This window comes from Rhinoderma darwinii, chromosome 4, assembly GCF_050947455.1.
Source record: "Rhinoderma darwinii isolate aRhiDar2 chromosome 4, aRhiDar2.hap1, whole genome shotgun sequence".
In the NCBI taxonomy this organism is placed as follows: domain Eukaryota; kingdom Metazoa; phylum Chordata; class Amphibia; order Anura; family Rhinodermatidae; genus Rhinoderma; species Rhinoderma darwinii.
In genome coordinates, this window is record NC_134690.1 from 150,354,908 (window position 1) to 150,368,010 (window position 13,103).

Here is a 13,103-nt window from a genome sequence, read left to right on the forward strand (position 1 = left end):
GTGATGGTCTACATATGTTTTTATTAAATATTCTAATAAAGATATTTTTTTATATATTGTCTAGTGCTATATTTGTACTATTGGTGATTTACATTCTAGATATATTGTCTATATATGTCTTGATAATTATTCTACCTTTAAACGAATATTCCTAGAGGACAGCCAGACTTTCGTACCCGGCAGATACTGAAGCGGATCTCCTCTCCTAGTATCCGCCTTTCGCTTCATGTGATCACGATATGAAGAGGCAAACCATGCAAACGGAAGATGTGCTGGATGAAGAGATTCCCCAGCCGAGGAGCAGAAGGTAGGCACGTCAGCGGGATAAAATTAGCCATCTTCGAGAACCGGTCCACCACCACCCAGACCGTATTGCATCCTGCAGAGGAAGGAAGGTCAGTGACAAAGTCTATTGTGATATACTACCAGGGAGCATTGGGTACAGGCAGGGGTTGGAGCAGACCGCAGGCTTGGAGTGAGCAACTTTGTTGGAAGCATACACAGTGCAGGACAAGACAAAGTCCACAATATATTTGGGCAGCGTGGGCCACCAGAAATGACGGGCAATCAGATTTCCCAACGAACCTCTTGGGATCGCTCCCAGATCCTCATGTCAATCCGGGTGGCAAGAAGAATGAGGTCATCCAGGGTAGGTGGCAGATCACGAGCAGAAAGTTCGACATTAATCTCGGAATACAGTCCCTGCCAGAATGTAGCCACCAAGACCTCGTTGTTAAGGAAAAGCTCTGCCACCAGGGTGCGAAACTGAATGGCGTACTCGCACACGGAGATGTCTCCGGTCAGCAGTGATGCAGCTGCTGACGAGACTCGTCCAGGTTCCTCAAATACCATGCGAAAAGTCTGTAGGAAACACTGGAAGTCACGGGTCTCTGGTCCCTCACGCTCCCAGATAGGATTCGCCCATGCTAGGACCTTGCCAGTAAGAAGATGATGAAAGTGATCCTTGCGCCATCGGAAGGAAATGCTCTGGCATGTAGACTGAAGTGGATCTGGCACTGGTTCAGAAATCCCCTGCAGGTACTCCCTTCTCCGTCGTAGCGAGGAGGTAGTGGCAGCGAAAATCAGGATTCGGCATCGGTACTGAGAGGAGGTGTAGTAGGAGGAAAAGCAGGAGCAATAGGAACAGGTGCCGTAATGGCTGCAGCTTGCGCATCCAGTCGCTGTGCAATGGAGTTCACTGCGAGGAGGAGTTGGTCTTGACGTGACTGAAGGTCTCACAGGTCTGCCAGCATGGCTTGTGACGTCGTCATGGTCTCGGGTTGACCAGTGGGGTCCATGGCCTGAGCGTACTGTCACGATTCGTGGGTATTTGGACCCACTAGGCCGCACCGCCGTAGCAGAGTAGCAGCTGGCCAAACAACAGTCCTAGTACATAGTACCTTAAATAGTCCAGACAGTAATGGAGGCTCGGCATAGATGAATTTGTAGACACCAGACGTGTATATCAGCAGGCGTGACCGGTCGCAGAACTCGACTCCAACGGGTTAAGGCACAGAAACAGATATAGCACGGGATACAGGTAGCAGGGCACGGGAACAGGATAACACTAAGGGACGATTTGCTAAGACTAACATGGGTAAACACAACAATGCTCAGGCAATGAATAAAAGGGCAGAGCCCTTTTTATAGTCCAGGATGATCATGTAATGACGGGGTAGGGAGACAGACAGGTGAGCCCTAATCTACCCGTCCCTGCCTACTTGCACGGCCCCTCCTAGGCGACGGCGTACAACTGGGCGACGGTCCCTACGCTCAATATGTGCACGACAGACAAACAGACAAGGGTACACAGAAGCTAAGGGAAATGGGGCAGTTGCCCACGGCAAGACTGTGAGCAACAAGAGTAGTGAACGAGACGAGTCAAACCAGGAGTGTACGAGGTACCAAACGCAGAGCAGGAGCGTAGTCAGTAAAGCCAGGGTCAAAAATGAAGCAAGGTCAACAATGGTAGCAGGAGCAGCAGGGCCAGGAAACAGGAAAGATCACAGGCAGAGACAAGTAGGAAATTAAGGTATAAATAGACCGAGGGCGGGAGCTAGAACCGTCTGGCCAGGCTGTGATAGGTTCTCCCACTCCTGAGCCTACCAGCCTGAGTGGTAGGAGATCGAGTCACTCTATCAGACTTAGGAGCAGGTGCATACTGATTAACCAAGCTGTGTCTGGCAGATCCTTGACAGATCATGGGCTAATTACAGATCTTACTCATGTGTGTGCACTGTACCTTTAAGGCCGGACGCAAGCACGCGCACACTATGGGAACCAGTGCAGCGATGCGGAAGTGAGTGTCGGCAGTCCCAATTGAGAAAATATCTATAAATAATCACATACAGAAATTCTTCCAACAGTCTTCTTTGTTGGTGTTTATATCTTCAATAGACAAATAAAAACAGAATGCTTCAATCATTTCCAAGTGACAGCCATGACTAAGAACAGGGCAAGTGTTCGAAACGCGTAGGCTCCAATACCACTTACCTTAAACTGCCTCGTCACTGCATCCGTTTGTTTGTTCTATTTTATCATTTCATTACAATAAAAATGGGAACTCTCCGTGTTTTTCCATTGTTACCTACCGTGGACCGTCGCGGAGATCCGGGCGAAATTGGAGTGCTGGACGTAGTACTGGTAAGCTGGAGGTTTCCTCCCCCTGTTTTTTTTTTTTTTTTTGAAAGAAGGATAAGCTGACGGAATTATGAAGATTGCTGTCCATATTGGTTGGTAACAGCGGGGATCAGATTACAGTCACTATCAGGAGTCCTGTCACAACCTCCATCAGTAAATATGACTATGTGAATGTCAATAGGAAGATGGGCTCCTCCAAAACATGAGAAAGTGAGAGGAACAAGTTGACTCATGCCTTGGACAGTTATAAGCTTGCATCATAGCCCCCACATATTGGCTCCATGTTTTCTTGGCATCATCAAGAAGAGTGGCTAATAAGTTAAGTAGGGTACAGTTAAATCGCTCAGGAAGAGCATCGCTTTCTGGTTGGTAAGAGGTGGTACGACTCGTGTTAATGTTTAGCAATTGCAACTCTTCTTTAATGAGACAGCTTTCAAAATCTCGCACCTGATCAAAATGCATTTCATTTGGCTATCCATAATGTATAAAAAACTTCTCCCACAGGATTTTAGCTACATTCGCTGCCCTCTGGTCTTTTGTGGGATATATCTGGGCAGAGCGAGTGTAGTGGTCACTCACAATTAACACATTTCTCACCCACTGTTGCCATTGTCAATGCACAAAAAGTCCATGCACACTAAGTCCATTGGAACAGAACTTTTCAAGTTCTCCATAGTCAGCTCTGGTAGGCAGAGTTTTCCATTAAAGACAACTCATACATTTCCTACAATGGTCAGCAAAAGTGTCTCTCATTTGTGGCCAAAACAAAATCTGCCATATCAGTCTAAATGTTTTATTAATTCCTAAATGCCCATGATTATCATGGAGACGTCTTAAATCGGTTTGTATGAGGGCTTGTGGAAGAACTATCTGCCTTTTCCCAGGATGATCGTGGAACAACTGAACTTGGTAAAGAAGTCCATTAACCCCTTAGTGACCACCAATATGTCTTTTTACGGCGGCCCAGTCTAAGTCCTGCACGGGTGTCCCGTGCAGGGTGGAGCCGGGGCTCGGCTGTCTAATGAAAGCTGGGCACCTGCTCCAATGCCCGCGATCGAGGTTTAACCTGCTAAATGCCGCGATCAATAGCGACCACGGAATTTAACTTGTTTACAGAGGGAGTGAGCTCTCTCTGTCACCCATCGGCGGCCCGCAAATGCAATCGCAGGCCTCCGATGGGTGTCATGTCAGCCGGGGGCCTGATAAAAGCCCCCAGGTCTGCCCTCGGCATATGCCTATTAGGACGTGCCAGTGACAAGCAATAATGCTCTGGTATACTAAGTATACCAAAGCATTATAGCAGTGATCTGAAGATCGCACAGTAAAGTCCCCTAGTGGGACTAAAAAAAAAAGTAAGTAATGTGAAATAAAAATTATTCATAAAAATTACAGGAACAAAATAAATAAATCATTTTTATCCATAAAAACTGGTTTTATTTAGTAAAAGTGTAAAAAAATAAATAAAAGTACATATTTATGTATCGCCGCGACCGTAATGACTCAAACAATAAAGTTAATATGTAATTTAAGCCGCAAAGTGAACACCGTAAAAAAAAAACGCAAAAAACTGGTGAAATTTCTATTTTTTTTCATTGCCCCCCAAAAAAGTCATAATAAAAGTTAATCAATAAGTCCCATGCACCCCAAACCAGTACCAATCAAAACTACGTCTCGTCCCGCAAAAAACAAGCCCAAAACACTACATTGAAGGAAAAATAAAAAAATTACGGCTCTTGGAAAGCAACGATGCAAGAACAAGTAATTTTAGTTCAAAAATGTTTTTATTGTGCAAAAGTCGTAAAACATAAAAAAAACCTATACATATGTGGTATCGTCGTAATCGTACCGACCCATAGAATAAAGGTAACGTGAACGGCGTCAATTTAAAACGCATAGAACAATCGTGGAATTTCAGTTTTTTTTGTATTCCCCCCAAAAAAAAGTTAATAAAAGTTAATCATAAAATTATATGTACCCAAAAATGGTGCCATTAAAAAGTATAACTAATCCAGCAAAAAACAAGTCCTCATACAGCTATGTCTACGTAAAAATAAAAAAGTTATAGCTCTTTGAATGTGACTATAGAAAATCGAAAAAAATTGGCATCTAGTTTTGCAGTAGTCAGAATATAGGTAAGTGGATTATTGTCGGTCCTTAGCTCAAACTGCACACCATGTAAATACTTGTGTAACTTATCCACAATAGCCCATTTTAGAGCTAAAAATAAAAATTTGTGTACAGGGTAATTTTTTTTCTGCCGGACCAAGACTTCGGCTAATATAAGCTAAAGGCCATTTTTTTCATGGGTATTCCGGATGAAGACTGTATGGCTTTATGGATTTTAATAGGCGAACACTGGGGACCCTGTAAGACTTTTCTTGAGATGTAGAAAAGCATCCTCCCATGTAGAAATTAATCTTTCATTAAAAGGAATATTTTTGTTGGTATTAGTAGCAAGGGTTTCTTTTAGTCGATCATTAAGAGGCCTTGACATTTTGGAGTGCCCTTATTGAAATGGCGGTAATGACCCCAAATTTCCAAGAACGATCTTAGTTTAGTCAAGCTGGTAGAACGTAGCCTTTTTACCACTGCCTCCACTTTGGCAGGATCCGTTGCTACTCCCTATGCCGAAACAATGTGTCCCACAAAATTTACAGATGAAAGTGCAACCTTACATTTATCAAGGGAAAGTTTCAAGCCATCTTTTCTCATATGATCAAGTACTTTGAGTAGTCTCCGATCATGCTTTTCAAGAGTGGAGCCAAAAACAATAATGTCATCCAAATAGACAATGCACTCTCTAAAGCAAAGCTTTCCCAGCATCTGATCCAATAATAGTTAAAGGTAGCTAGTGCTCCAGTGGTTCCTTGAGGCATGCGAGCAAACTGGAAAAAACCTCAAGGGCAGATAAAACTATCTTTTCTTGATCTTCTTCACTCGTGTTTTCCTGATAATACCCAGATCTTAAAGAGGCTCTGTCACCAGTTTAATACTTCCCTATCTCCTACCTAATCTAATAGGCGCTGTGTTGTAGATAACTAATGTTTTGTTTTTTTTAAAAACGTTTATTAACGACCAAGTTCTGGTCATTTTTAGATTTATGCTAATTTTCCTAAATGCCCAACTAGGCTTTTTTTTTTCATATCACCAAGTGGGCGTTGTAAAGAAAAGCGTATGTACACCACCATTTTTCTTTCTTACTATCACAACTGGCTTTGAGGTTCTACAATTCTTTCTTTATCTTTCATCTTTTGTAAACCATTCCGCACATCCACCAAATCTCTAGGAGGTATACATCGAGAGCAGTCTCTGAAAGGGGTGTTATCGCCTAGGCAAATACTGCGATGAGTGCTCCTAGTACATCCCATATCCTCAGTAGAAAACACGTCTCTGTATTCTTTGAGTTGTTCACTCAACTTCTATATATGATCTGGTGGACTGGCAGCAGAATATTACGACAATATCCATTTTTGGACGATTAAAACAAGTCTTTTCTTTCAGGAATTATTTCCTAACCATTCTTTACAGCTTCTTTAGGTCAGTCTCTAACAAGAAGAAACTGCCATTGGCTCCATGTAAAATTTCTAAATAAACTCTTAAAAATGTCACTCCCCCTGGTGGAAGTTCCACTGAACGGCAGGTGTTTCCCACACATCCTCCAGGCAACTCTGGGGCAAAAGTTTGGCAGACATTCTGAAGTTCAGGAGCTATAGGCTATGCTATACAGATACTAAGGAGACCCTAGCAGTTGGCAGATATGTATTAGATATAGAAAAAACCAAATGTGCCTGAGGCACACTGAAAATCAATTTCCCAACTGCTAATCAGTGTAATTAAAATATAACTTTTATTATTTTTGCCATTAAAGATGTCCAAGGGGACATAACATTCAGCACGAACAGTTAAAATTACTAGCCAGTATTGCTTTAGCGCACGCTTGTTTCCATTCGATCTGCATGTATTGCCAGACGGAGTGTAAGGTACTCAGATTGCAGAGTGTCAGGTCGGCAGCTGCAGACTGCCGAGCTTTAGTGGATAGGATGTGGTATGCGTGTTTAGGATTGCCAAGCAAGCTAGGCTCTTTAAAATTATAAATTTAGCCCCCCCGACATGTTTCGCTGTCAACACAGCGTCCTCAGGGGATCAAAACGGGGCTAGTGAGCGCGCGTATGGATTGTCAAACCCTTTAAAGATTTCGATTTGCATCACACAAGATTCACCTGTGTGGGAACGAATAGGAGCTCTGTACAGAAGACGAGCCTCCATGGTAGAAGATTGGCATATGCGTCAACCAATGTGGGAGCCGTATGTATGACAAATTGGGATGCGCCGAGTGCGCATGGGCACTAGAGTCACAACTGGACTTAGACATTTTTCTGGGTTAACCACTGTCAACGGCGCCTGCGCACACGAGACCTGTATGGTCTTAGCCGATATCAACATTATCAGTGATATGTGCGCATGTCTAGGCTCTTAGAAAAAGAGCACTAGATGAGTCCCCGTAATAGAGACTTGACATAAGTTTAGTCATTATGGACAACGTATAGATGGCCAATTAGAGTGCGAGATAAACGCATTGGCACTATGGTCACGGCCAGACTTAGTCAGTTTTTTATATATATATATATATATATATACATATTAGAGATTTGACTGGCTTGACAGCGCATGCGTATATCGAACCCGGCTGGACTTAGCCGGTTTTGGCATGTATGAAGATTTATAAGTGCATGTCTAGTTTCTAGTTAGATTCGGGAGAAATCAATAGGGCGCGCTTGCGCACCCGAGTCTAGAGGGGACTTAGACAGTGTTTTGGATAACGATCTGGGTATGTTAGGGACGCAGAAGTCCCATATTCACAGTTAGACTCAAGTTAAGAGCTCCGGACGTAAGGATTTAGTGCGCATGTCTGGGCACTCAGAGGATACAGCAGCAGAGATTGTTCCTATCGAAAGGTGAGTATTACAGTATATGTATATGTTGTCCACACTGCAAGTTAACCCATAGAATAGGTCATTATGCAAAAGGACATGGCTCAACTACAATCTAAGCATTTCCGCAACAGAGGAGCAGCGATCCCACAGAATACATTGAATCGCTGCGGCTTAAAAAGCCACACTGCAGGTCCATTATTTTTGCAGCGTGTGGATGAGATTTGTTCAAATCTCATCCACTCGGCTGCGACTAATACGCTGCGGATTTTCCACAATAAAATGTGTTGCATAAAATCTGCAGTGTTCATGCCTAGTGTGTTCCTACCCTAAGGCCGGATTTACACAAGCGTGTGCTTTTTGCGCGCGCAAAAATGTGGCGTTTTGCGCATGCAAAAGGTCCATAACAGCTCCGTGTGTCAGCAGCGTATGATGCGTGGCTGCATGATTTTCACGCAGCCGCCATCATTATGACACTATGTTTGTAGCACGTGGTGCTTTTCTGTTTTCATTCATAGTTTATACTGCTGCGGAAGTGCTGGGCGTGATTTTCACGCACCCATTGACTTCAATGGGTGCGTGATGCGTGAACAATGCACAAATATCGGACATGTCGTGAGTTTTACGCAGCGGACACACGCTGCATGAAAATCACCGACAATCTGCACGGCCCAATAGAGTAACATAGGTCCGTGCGAGGCGCGTGAAAATCACGCACGTTGCACGGATGTATTACACGTTCGTCTGAATAAGCCCTAACAATAAGGCCCAGTTCACAGAGTTTTTGGGCCTTGATATTGACTCGGACACTGCGTCAGAATCAGCACCAAACAACTCCCATTGATTTAATCTGAAATCAATGGGAGCCAGTCGCGGAAAAAAGAAAAAGCAGCACGTCCTTTCTTGCCGCGGTTCTGCCTCTGACCTCCCATCGAAATCAATGGGAGGCAGAAAATGCATTTTTCGCTGCGTTTTTTGTCTGCCGTCCTCAATCGCCGCGGGCAAAAAACGCGGCAAGATAGTGTGGGCAGGTCAAAATCTGCCTCAAAATTCGGTGCGCGGTTCCAGGCGGTCGCCGGTGCGCTTGCGCGGGAGTTTGCGGGTGCGCGCGATCGGTCGCACGGGCGGCGGTGTTTGACGGCCCCCATGACGACCCCCATGCTACCCAGGGCCGCCATCAGGGGGGGTATTAGGGATACTGATGTGAGAGGCCCGGCCAAACCTAATTGAAAGGGGGGCCCGCAGCTCATGACATTCTTTTGGTGAAAAAAACGGGCCCCATTGCAGGGGCCTGTTTTTTTTCTACCAAAGGCAAGTCGCGGCAGTTTGCCGGGCCCCCCTTTCAATTAGGTTTGGCCGGGCCTCTCACATCAGTACCCCTAATACCTCCCCTGATGGCGGCCCTGGGTAGCATGATATAGTGCTGGACGGAGTACCGTTAACAGGCGGTGCCACGGTAGGGGGGCCAAGAAAATTTAGCTGTAGGGGGCCCTGAAATTCCTGATGGCGGCCCCGAGTAGAGCTATAGGGATGTGGTCCAACCACAGAACAATCCCTGTAGAGTATTGTATGAAGAGGAAAAGCGTAACTATCAGCCAAGAAAAAATCCACATGGGAAGAAGATGGATAAAAGATGGATAAAAGTCCCTCATCAGAGATTCTCTTAGATGGAGAATCACTCTGCCTGTTCGGCGTGGTGGAATCCAGGTCACTTTCCATCATGACATTAAAATCGCCTGCGGTAATTAGGCGGTATTGTTTCACCTCATTACCTTTAAAAAGTCATTTGTAGAAAAAGCGCCTCTGCCTTAAGTTCGGGGAGTAGGCATTAACAATTGTGTAGGTGATCATGTGTATATCACACAACAGAATCAAGTAGCAGCCCATGTGGTCGGATATAACGGATTTAAGTGTGAAGGCCACAAAATATTTAACCACTTTAAGCACGCCTCTCCTTTTAGCATTAGAAGAGGACATGTAAATATGAGGGTAGGCTTTATTGTTACATGTGTTTCTTGTATCAGCAACACATCGCATTTTAATTTACAGGCTTCTTTCCATGACAATTGTCTGCTAAAGTGTAGTCTAAGTCCATGAGCATTAAAGGGGTTGTCCGAGATAACATAATATTTTAAATAACACCATTAAATCATTTAAGTTAAAAAAATAAATAAAATACATTTGTAATATACTTACGTTTTCCAAAGTGGCCCCGTTTCCAGATCCTGCCGTCGGGAACTTGATTGTTGATGTCTCTCTCTGCTCCGGCTCTGCCGCTTTGTTGATCTTGAATTCTTGCCGGATACACGACACGTCACTTGTGACGTGGTGTATATTGGCTTGTTCTGTTGTAACGCGCATGCGCGGCCCCTGCTGTTATCTCGAGAACAGCAGGGACCGCAAGAACAGCAGTGACAGCGCATGCGCGTTACTGCATGTGAAGCAGAAGAAGCCGATCTACACCACATGACAAGTGACGTGTCGTATACCATCCGAGGTCTCTCTGGTGCGAGACCATGTGATCGGGATACGACACGACAGTGGAGGCAGCCGAAAAGGTGACGTCAGCGCTCAAGTGACCAGAAGGAAGAAGCAGCCAGAGCGGAGAACAGAATCAAGATTGCACAGGTAAGTATATTATGCAATTTTTAATATGTGTAATGTATTTCTAAATGTACTTAAAAAAAAAATCTCAGACAACCCCTTTAATTGAAGAAATAGTTACAGGGCATAGCGACTCAGAAAGAGGACTGTCCAGACGCTACAACACTAGAGCGTGCAAATAATGACATGTATAGGAGGCATATGCGCACAGTATAAAACAAAATGCAGTCATGCAGGCGAAATAGGAAAGAACATCAATAAAAAGTAGGGGAGCACCACACAGTGATGTAAGAGAAACAAAAAATGTTTATTAAAACCTGATGCACTAGTACACCATACCCTCATGGGAGAGAGAAAAAAAAAAAAAAAGAATATAGGTCAATAAGTTATGCTCTTTGGAATCTAAAAATAACTAAGCAAACCTGACTGTACAGAAAGTAGTTCAAGTATTATTTCCTGAAGATCCAACCGTGGATCAATTTTCTGCAAAACTCAACGATGTTGAGGATCTTGAGCGTGGAAGTTAAGAGCTTGATGGAGTGATGTTCTAGTTCTTCGAAAGGCTCTGGCCTTCTTCCATGGAGTTGACCACTGTCATGGCTTTGTTTCTGAGATCAGAAAGTTCATCAGAAAGCCTCACTTGTACTTTATGCTGGAGTTCCAAAAAGCTTGAGTAACTGGAAAGATCTGTTTTCTGGCTTGTAGCGTGGTCGCTGAGAGATCTGGATACAATGCAATTTTCGCATATTTGATCAGGGAGAGAGCCCCTTTTGCAAGCCTCAAACATCATTTGCTCCTTAGGCTGAATGCACACGTTGAGTATTACATGTGGAGTTGCCGAGCGTATTTTCATGCGGCAAATCCGCAGCGTAATACAGTACCAGCAAAGTAAATGAGATTTCAAGAACTCTCATCTACACGGTGCAGATTTTTTTTCTGCGCGTAAATTGACCTGCCATCCGTATTTTAAAGTCTGCAGCATGTCAATTTATCCTGCGTTTCCGATTGAAAATTGTATCGAACTAGTTTTAAAGAAAACTTAGCAAAATACAAAAGCATAAAACTGCACCTATTTCCGCATCAAAATGTAAATACTGCACCTAAAACCGCATTTAAAAAAAACAACGCACTATTATGTGCGATTTCAGCTGCGAAATTACATGCGTACACCTGTGGTTTTGGTGCGGATTTTCTGCATCAAATTATGCAAAGTCTGCATGTAGCTTTAATGCAATAAAAATATACGGTTGCCAAAATGTCCCTAGGAACATTATCCGGAGCGGACTTCGGTTTTGGGCTACGATGGGCCCGGTCAATGGTCAGATCCAGATCCGATAACGCTGGGAATGGGGTTTCAATCAGAAGTTTGAGATATTCAGTAATTTCTTGTGTAAATATCTCCTCCAGTACACCTTTGACAAACCATAGGACATATTCCTCCAGAGCGCAGTGTGCATCTAGCTCAGGGGTAGGCAACCTTTTGTGTACAGCATGCAGATAAAAAAAAACAAAAAACCCAAGGATGAATTACTCAGTGTGCCATGCAAAACATAAAAGTGATAAAAGACAAACTGTTACCATGTTTGGGGCATAAACCAATTAATCAGTTAATTAAAGGCTGTGGAAACGTGAACACTTTTTTTTTTTACTAAAACAATGTGTTATAGTGTTTACTGCAACTTTGTGATTTGTCTTTATTAAAAACGTTTACTTTTTGAGATATAACTTCTATGTATCCTGAATACATAGAAGATGCACCTTGCTCTAAAACCCGAATCCGTCAGATCAGTGGGAGAGGTGGCTTTGGTGACGGCGGGTCCTGCATGTCTGGGACACACAGGATTCACATGTTATCGATCACATCTAAATTATGAAGTGGTGCTGCATTGTGTGCTTGCCATGTGTTCAGCAGCGACAAACACAATAAATCACTTCTTTCTCACCTGGTGATCTGCGCCATCAAGATCATAATAAAGCGTAGTTCTCTCTCCTGTGTTCAGTGCCGTCAAACACGCAACAGCGCTGGACTTTGGGAGAGGGAAGTGTGCCAGCAAACCATGCACTACCGGCTGGCTGTGGCACAGGTTGCTGATCCTTGTATTAGCTCATTGTGAGCGGTAGAGAATTCTGCCATCTTACATTCCAAAAGATCCTCTCTGGAACCAAGAACATCTATATTTATTTGTTTGAAGCGAATGCACCTGTGTGGAGATCTGTTGGGAAACATTATTCTGTAACAGGACCAACATATTTTAAGGGTATTTTTGGTCGTAGGTAAAGAGACAGATGGAAGGTTCTCAAGATTGGATGCCCCTTGAAATTGTTGTCTAGCTTATCCTCCTCTCCGCGGGAGTGTGCATTTTTTTAATAACAGGCCCCTTGCTTTTTAAGTTGGCATGTACTTCCTTTTCTAAGATTATGAGATGCTGTCATGGCAGAGGGAGAAGCAGGGGGAAGAGATGAATGTTCCCATTTAGGAAGTAGAACCAGGAGACTAGTTGGGCACCTCTACCCCAACCGTGCATTTGGTCTCTGCTCCATCTTAATTAGGGCCTACAGCCCAGAAGTAGGCCTTCAGTTTCCTTGGTCCTGCAGCTTTTCCTTTTTTTATGGCCATAATGCCCAGTAAAATGGCAGCTTGACCATGTAGCTCAACCGGAACCCATTTGATTAGAAAGGTGCACTTGCACTTCTATTCCAGGAATTTTTATACTGCCATTCATTAGGCTGGACAGCTAAACATGGCACTTTTATATATTTTTTTATGTACACTATGTTTGCTTTGCACGTTTTCATGTCACTTGGATTTGTCATGGTGATTTGCCCTTATGTGTGCATCCTTGAAGTCTAGGTCTATAATCAGGTTACACACCCCTCTGCAACCCTCTTCCTTCTTTTGGGGAGCCAAACTTAGATTTTTGGGGTAGA